Below are 8,666 nucleotides of genomic sequence, written 5' to 3' on the forward strand. Positions count from 1 at the left end.
ATCTTTTTTTGTATATATATATTACCTATGTGAATCATTTTTCAGATATTGATTATATAATAGATCATGCACTTGAAACTTTGGAACCTGATGATATGAATTTTCTCGTATTTTTTTTCCCACATAGCCTATTGGCAAGTACTATCACATATAGGATTAAGACATTCTCTCTGTTCTGCATGTAAGATGCTAAAATAACTTATTAAAATGACATAGCATCACCATCTTCTTTTCCTCTATGTGGAGTATAATACTTTTGGTACGTTTTTTGGTATCTCAAAAGGCTAAGCTTTGGTTTCTTAGCTTTTGAATGGACGAGTAAATGGAAAATTTACAACTGAGTGAAGGATTAGTGAATCCTCACATGAATAATTCGTCCATGACTATGTTCTTCTCTTAGTGGCGAATTCTGTGGCAAGTATGTTGAAATTGTCTCAAGGGTGGAACTTTTCTTCACCTTTGAAGTTTTGATAAGGGAGAGGTTGTTCAAGTTTGCTTATAAGTTTTTCTTAGAAGTGTCACCACTAACATTTAGTGTACTGATGTTTATTTAATTTCAGGTTGGATCGAATTTCTTCTGCAAGATGTCCTACATGGAAATTTACAATGAGGAGATCAACGACTTGTTAGCTCCCTGAACATCGAAAATTACAGATTCATGAAAACCTCGAGGTACCTATCTCCTAATTTAGTAAATGAAATCTAGTATTACATATATCTTTGAATAATAGTTAACATTGGTGATTGATTATACTCTTCCTCAGAGGGGGGGATATTTGTTCTTTGGATTGAAGGAAGAGATTGTTGCCACCCTGCAACGTGTTCTTGATTTGATGGAGTTTGGAGAATGTATTGTTCTTCCCCGTCTTTCTCTTCCTCATTTGTTTTTTGTGTGTTTTTTTTTGCAGTCAAATTGGTAGTACAGTTGTACTTATTGATGCTATATTCCTCTTTGCAGCTCATTGACACATTGGCGAGACTAATATGAATGTTTATAGTAGTAGGTCTCACATAATTTTTTGAATGGTATGGCGTGATTTACGATATCTTTGTTCGTACTGTACACACTGCATTTACCAAATTTCTCAAACTTAACTACTTCTTATTTTGTTTATATTCTCCAATTTGGTAAAACTACAGATTATTGAGAGCCGGGTTAAAACAGAAGATGACAATGTTAAGACCTCCTGCGATGTTGTTTGTGTTTCAGTTATGGTACATATCTACTAAAACGATCCTCTTAAATTTCGTTCGGAATAAATTTCTGAACCAGTCCATGTACTTTATTAAAGATGGGCATCCAACTTAAAACCAGTTGGTGATAAGTGGAGAAGCCCAGGAACTTATATTTTTTTTATGCAAGGCTTAACATATCCCATGTGGGACATCTTAACATACTTATTCATGTTTTCAATATTCTGTTAGTCCTAATAAATCTTGTTTGTAGAATTTAGTTGACCTAGCTGGTTCGTGAGCGTCTTTGCTAAGACTAGTCTTTGAAGGAGTACGCTTGAAAGAGGGATCTCATATAAATAAAAGCCTGATGACACTTGGGACTGTGATAAAGAAGCTAAGTGAAGGTGTTGAGAGCCAAGGGTAGGTTTTATTCAGTTGTTCTAACACATAGATTTATTGGGATTTATCTTCTATTTCCTTACATTCTTTACCATCTGATGTAGGGGACATGTCCCATATCGTGACAACATGCTGACGCGCATTTTGCAACCTTCCCTTGGTGGAAATGCAAACACTGCAATCATATGTAATATAACCCTTGCACAGGTAGTCTTCTCTAAATTTACTATGGTTCTTACTAGTTTCCCTGCATAATGTAAGATAAATATATTTGGGCATCCCAACTCTATGCTTATACTATTTGCCATGTGATTGCAGATTCATGTTGATGAAACAAAAAGTAGTCTTCAGTTTGCAAGTAGAGCATTACGTGTTACAAACTGTGCACGTGTGAATGAGGTCTTTCTGCACTTTATCTTTCATTGTTTGCATTTTCTTCTTTTCTTTGGGACCTCTTAAAGTCTCCAACTCTTATTCTTATGAATTTCGCTCTCAAAATATAATAGAGATAGAACATGTGCATGGCGCTTGAGTTGGTGTGGTGAGATTTTATAGTGATTTTGGTAACAACTCCTATCATTCTTTTCTTTTGCAAATTTTGACAGATGCAGCTTTGCTGAAGCGTCAAAAGAAAGAGATTGAAGAGCTTCGAGCAAGACTGTAGGTTTGTCTTTTCTGGTACATTTCACTTTCTTTTGTAGTAGTTCCAAACATTTGCTTATGTGTGAACTTTAAATTCGTTGTATAGGGTTCTCATGCAGAGCATTTTGGAGAGGAGATTCTCAACTTGTGGAACACATTGTTATAGGTTCTATTATGTTCTGGTCCACTGTATTTTTTTTTTTCCAAGAATTATGTTGGTTAACTCTTAGAAGTTCCTTCCTATATTTTGAATGTAGAGTGAACTGGAGTGAGAGCGAATAGCTTTGGAGTTGCAGGAGGAAAAGAAAGCTCAAGCCCTTAGAGAGAGAAGGTTACAAGAGTAGGCCAAGAAAATTGAAAATTTAAGCTCAATGGTGTTGAACTCAAGTGTAGATGAAAATCGCTTTACACATAAAAAGGTTTCTGGGTTTTAATGAGAATGGCGACTGATAGCAATACCTTTCATTTTCTTTCCTTTTCTTCTTCCTTTGATTTGCATTGTCGTGTCTCGTTCTTATTTAGTTATTTACCTTCATTATTTTCCCCAACTCCGTTCCTTTTTCTTGTTGTAGGGTAAGAGGAGGGAAACATGGTGTCCAAATGTTATGTCACATGATACTCGTGGAAAGGTAACTTTTTTAAGTGTGCAGTTAGGTATACTATGAGGAAATATTTTTAATGTATGTTCACTAATCCTATATTATGTAATCTTCAACACAAAGTTTGTTTTGAAAATATTATGATTAGTTTGGGTATTAGTAAGCTTTTGTGGTTCCCATGAAATATTGTGAGTGTTTTAATTGCAAGTATTAATACTGATAATATAAATAAGCATGATAAACACACTCAATTGTCTTCAAGCTCCTATACAGACTCTATGAAGTACTTAGTGAACCTACTAACTCTGTTCCGAGTTCCAACACAATCATGTGTGAGAACTACCTCTAACAGTGAGGTTCTTTTACAAGTTCTTGGTATTGATGAGTTCAATGTGATTGAAAGTAGGTTAACAAGTTCCAGTTGGTTCCATGTGGGGTTATGCCTTAGGCAGGCGATTTTTTTCCTACAAAAAAAATGAAGAAATTAAACTTTACTTCTTAAAAATGCACAAGAGTTTGTGGTGCCTGACCAGTATAATCTGTTTTCTTTGGACTTTTACCGATAATGTCCGATATTCGCAATTGGTTTTATAGGTTTTCTGATTCTATATTCTCAATGTGTAATATTCAGGGTGTTATGATTATGGCAATTATTCCCAAAATATTTTTAGTTGCCTGTTTGTATTTTGGCAGTTGTTTATGATTATGGCTGTTCTTTTCTTTATAAATATTTTTAGTTAGTTTGTATTTTTGTTTGCAGAATCTCATGTGTGGAAAGAACTTGAGTTCACGATCACAAGGGCCAACTCAGTTTGTGGATCAGATTTTTGCCCATGTGTAGCAATTACAGGACGAAATTCTGACAAATGATATCATGGAAAAACTACTTTTATACAAGCAGATATTTACCGTAAGTAGAATTCTGCAAACCAAATTTGTTTCTAGAGTTTTGTTCTTAGGTTAAAATCTGGCATTAAGATGAGTTCAAGGAGGTCATAATAACCTTTTCCTCCCCCGGTTCTCGCACAAGTTCAGCAGGCTAATTTCCTTCCAGTATCTCCTTCAAAAGTTGATGATCCAAGACCTGAACCAGCAAAGTTATCACAGGACGGGGCTATCAGAACTTACACATTTAAGCTCCACCCAAACTATCTTCCTGTTTTAGGTCTCACAGAATATTTCCTCTACTCTTATATGGTTTTGGAATTTAGATTTAAGGCTTCCGCCATGTGCTTGTTGAATTCCTTACTAACTTCAATGAGATAATGCTACAGCCTGTGAGAATGATGGAGGACTTCCTGAGGCTAGCACAGAAAAATATAGCGAAGAATCTAGAAACATGTGGAGTTTTTGCGGGTTCACTGGTAAGCATCACTAGTTTTCTGGTGCAGCGTTTGCTCATTCTTTAATATCATTTGCTCTGAATTACCTTTCGTTCATTTTTGGTATTATTTTGTTGGACGACTTGGACTGTTTAGAGATGTTAGAATAATCCTCTTATGTCTCGACTTAATTATTGGTATCAAATTCTTTTTCATATGTGCTGCCTATGTTTTTTTCCCTTCTGGTGGATGCATTTTTGAAATTTGATTGTATGGTTCTGAGGTGTATGTTGGTGGTATTCCACATGATGCTTCTAAGAAGGATCCAAAGGGCTTTTGTGAGTCAGTAGGAGAAGTCACTGAGATAATGTTTATGGTTTTTATGGTGGTTTTACCTCTTCATTACACCTAAAGATTTAAGATTGACATTTTTGCTATTGCACGTCAGGATGATGAAAGGCAAAGACTCGCGAGAGAATAAGGGTTATGTGTTTGTTACCTTTAGGACTAAAGATTTGGCTGCTAAGGCCATTGAGGATCTGAATAATAATGAATTTCAGGTAATATTGAAAACAAGTAATTGTCTTTTGTAGAACTTCTTTTGTCATTCAGGTACTATATTATGGCGGATGTTCCATCTGTTTATTTTCCTTTTATAAAATTTGCATTGATTTTCTAGTACAATGTTTCATAATGCAGAAAAAAGAAAACAGAATGATTTGTTAGGCTGTGATAGGTTCTTGGATTAAATTGATTGCATCAAGCCAGTCTGTGATAGGTTCTTGGTTAGGTGATTATGGTTCTCTTTGGCTCATTTCGGTACTGGAGATTAGATTTTGTTGGTATATATTGGTTCGTTACAATTTTTTGTATATAGTGTAATATTTGTAATTAGAGATGATATTTGTGTGATTAATGTGATTTTAAGATACATTTCATCTTTATTTGATGATAAATGACTAGGAAAATGGTATTATATTAGGATGATATTGGCAATTTTGTTTATTTTTTTTTATTATTATTTTTTTTTTTTTTTTGATAAATGGGACATCACTTTTAAAGTGATTTATAGAGTTATTTCACATCACTTTGCAAGTAATTTGGAATCTGAATGAAATGTCACTTTCAAAGTGATGTTAATCGGCCTTACTGATTTCACTTAAAAAGTGATGTCAAATGTTATAACATCACTTGTGGACATCGATTAAAAAGTGATGCAAAGTTATAACATCACTTATGGACATCAATTAAAAAGTGATGTGAAGTAACATCACTTGTGGACATCGTTTAAAAAGTGATGTTAAATGTTATAACATCACTTGTGGACATCGATTAAAAAGTTATGCAAAGTTATAACATCACTTATGGACATCAATTAAAGAGTGATGTGAGGTAACATCACTTGTGGACATCGTTTAAAAAGTGATGTTAAATGTTATAACATCACTTGTGGACATCGATTAAAAAGTGATGCAAAGTTATAACATCACTTGTGGATATCGATTAAAAAGTGATGCAAAGTTATAATATCACTTATGGACATCAATTAAAAAGTGATGTGAAGTAACATCACTTGTGGACATCGTTTAAAAAGTGATGTGGAAAACCCTGACTTTTCACGTCACCACCAGTTACATCACTTGCAAAAGTGACGTCGTATATTTTTTACATCACTTATGGAGTGATTTTAAATGTCTTTTCTGTTGTAGTGATACCAAGCTCCACAGCATATCTTAGTGCCATGGAGTCTACAAATGCAAACAAGAGTTTCCATATTTATTGCTTCTTCATGTGCCATCCCTCTAGCTCCCTGCCTTCCTATCTCCTTGATCTTTTTAGTCTTATATAATGTATAAGATTTTAAAGGAGTTGCTCTTGGTGTGGTGTGTCCCTAGCTAGTTAGTAAGTTCGGGGACGGGAATTATTTTGAACGTGAATCAATCGGGTATAATTCAATTTTAATTTCAAAAGATTCATGAAAGCATTCGGTCAAATATTCGCAGTATGAGAAATATTTGTCTAAACAGTTGCTCGTGAATAATTCAGTAAAAATTTGAAGACATTAACTACATTCATATCGCAAAAAATTGGTCAAATAGGAATTTCTGTAATAAAAGTTTTTAAAATTTTTATAAAAATCCTGAATTTTTGGGCCGAATTATTCCCGAATTGAACTTTACCCATTTAATACTTTTGATTGCCGAGTACTTCAAAAATTCATGTTTAAAACGCGAATAATTCGTAAACTTACTAACAATGGTGAAGATAAGGACTAGTTGGCAATCCCACTCATTAGGAGAGACCACAAACGCATTGCAAATAAGGAACATCTCAAGAAGAGGTGGACTGGTGACTCGTTCTCAGAGCTACACATTGGGCACATTTTGTTAAGGACATCTATTGTCTTTACCCTCTCCAACAGAAGCTACCATCAAAAGAACTTATTTTTTTATGGAATAGGTGGCTTCCACACTTTATGAGGAAATGGTGTTGTGGATGTCTTTGGTCTCCCTTATATGCTAAAAAAAAAGACACAGTGAATATTCAATCATCTATTTTACACCACCACCAATCTTCCTCAATGCCAATTTGAGCTACGTTAAGTTTAGCACAAGGCCCGTAAGCCGGCCGTGTTTCTGAAACTCAAAGAGGCCTTCTTAGTTTGAGGTCCCAAACTGATGTAGATCGTGTGGCTGAAAGCTATATGGAGTTACGTAACAAAAAGAAAATCTCTTATAAGAGCCGATAAGTTTGTTTTGTTGGTATAAAGTTCATGTATTTGAGTCTTTATTAGGTTCATGTATTTGAGTTTTGAAAAAATTATTGACATGGGTACTAAACTATAGTGGATTTTATATTATGGGTACTGTATTATTTTTTTTGCAAAATAGGATACCGTATATTTCAAATATTGCTAATATGGATACTCATTATATACACTGTTAAATATTTATACGTATTTGATGATTTGGCAAACGGAATCAACCATAATACAAAATACTGCAAAATATCACAATTTATTGCGAAATACATGGTGTTTTGAGCTGACCGATATCGAATTATTACGATTTAATGCCTGGCATGGGGAACTCCTCATTCCGCTCAAATTTTACGAAAAATAGTTTTTAACTTAAAAACAAATTGTGAAACTACCGTGATTTAATTAATAAGTTTTTTAATAAACAAAATAAATAGAATAATATATTTGTTTACCCATTTGATCTTATCAAGCCAAATAGAAACCACAAAATTTTTATGAACTATTGAATTCATATTAAGTTAATTTCAAGAAATCGGGATTTTCTAATTGAACCACCTCTTATCACCAAAACATTTCGATATATCACGGTAAAGAAGACAATTTGCCAACATTTCGGCCATTCCAAATGTCATTTTACCAACCCTAAATAGATGGTATATACCCTAAATATCAAAAATTGACAATACCGAAATATTGATCCGGCACGATATTTTGTACTATGGAGTTAACTAATTTCAAATTTTGACCGTTATAAAATTAGTTGATTCCATTTGCCAAATCATCAAATACGTATAAATACTTAACAGCGTACATAACGAGTACCCATATTAACAATATTTGAAATATACAGTATCTTATTTTGCAAAACAAATAATGCAGTACTCAGTACCCATGTTAATAATTTTTTCTTGAGTTTTTATTAAAGCATCTTTAAGAGAGAAACCAAGAAAACACCAAATATTTGAACCAAACCAAATACCAAACCAAAAAAACATCAACCAACTTCAGAAGCGATATCAAATAGTTGACATCAAATCATATGGTTTTAGATAAACCGTATAGCCCACGCAGCTTTTGCAAAACCGCACCACAGAAGCCCAAGCCCACGCAGTTTTTCAGAAACCGCGTCATGTGTCGCACATCAACTTTCTTCTTTTTTTTCTTTTCAAAACTCTTATGCAGTTTTCACAAAACCGCGTGATTGAAGCCCACACTCTAGCCCAAGCCCATGCGGTGTTCAAAAAACTGCGAGAGAGATTTGATATAACACCAAAGCAAACACCAAATTTTGGCTGATTTGGTGTTTGCTTTGGTATTTTTTTTGTGTTTTCATCAACATGTGTCTCTCCTGAAGATGAAAAAACACCAAATTATTAAAAATTTGGTGTTTGATGCTAGGATAGTGTCTCACCTAAATATGCTCTTAGGAGTAATTACAGTTCTAGTTTATTGTGTCTTGAGTTATTTTGGTCCATTAGAATTTGTGTTTTCTACAAACTATTTAAAAGGGTTGTGATGTAAAGAGGAAGGCAGTTTTTTTATTTGAAAATTGAGTGTCTTTTTATGTGAGTGTTTTGTGCTTTATTTATTCTTGTGAGCAAGTATTAAACAAGTGAAGATTCAAAAAGAGAGTCTCTTGTTTGTCTCTTTCTTTCTGTGAATTTCAGGTCCTCTCTTGCACAGGGAGTAGTGGTTCACACCCTATTCATTCCTATCTGCTCTACATTAGTTGGTATCATAGCAAAAGTTGCTTTCTTGGTGAAGATG

General features: G+C 34.0%; 1 long non-coding RNA gene across 1 annotated transcript; it reads left to right on the forward strand.

The window, feature by feature from the left end:
* Positions 1 to 2,170: 2,170 nt before the first annotated feature.
* Positions 2,171 to 2,656, forward strand: LOC147475912 (uncharacterized). Its single transcript, XR_015207578.1, has 3 exons — positions 2,171 to 2,235; positions 2,324 to 2,383; positions 2,475 to 2,656. It is a non-coding gene; the product is annotated as an uncharacterized LOC147475912 (long non-coding RNA).
* The last annotated feature ends 6,010 nt before the right edge of the window (positions 2,657 to 8,666 follow it).

Source organism: Coptis chinensis, chromosome 9 (assembly GCF_015680905.1).
Source record: "Coptis chinensis isolate HL-2020 chromosome 9, ASM1568090v1, whole genome shotgun sequence".
Taxonomy (NCBI): domain Eukaryota; kingdom Viridiplantae; phylum Streptophyta; class Magnoliopsida; order Ranunculales; family Ranunculaceae; genus Coptis; species Coptis chinensis.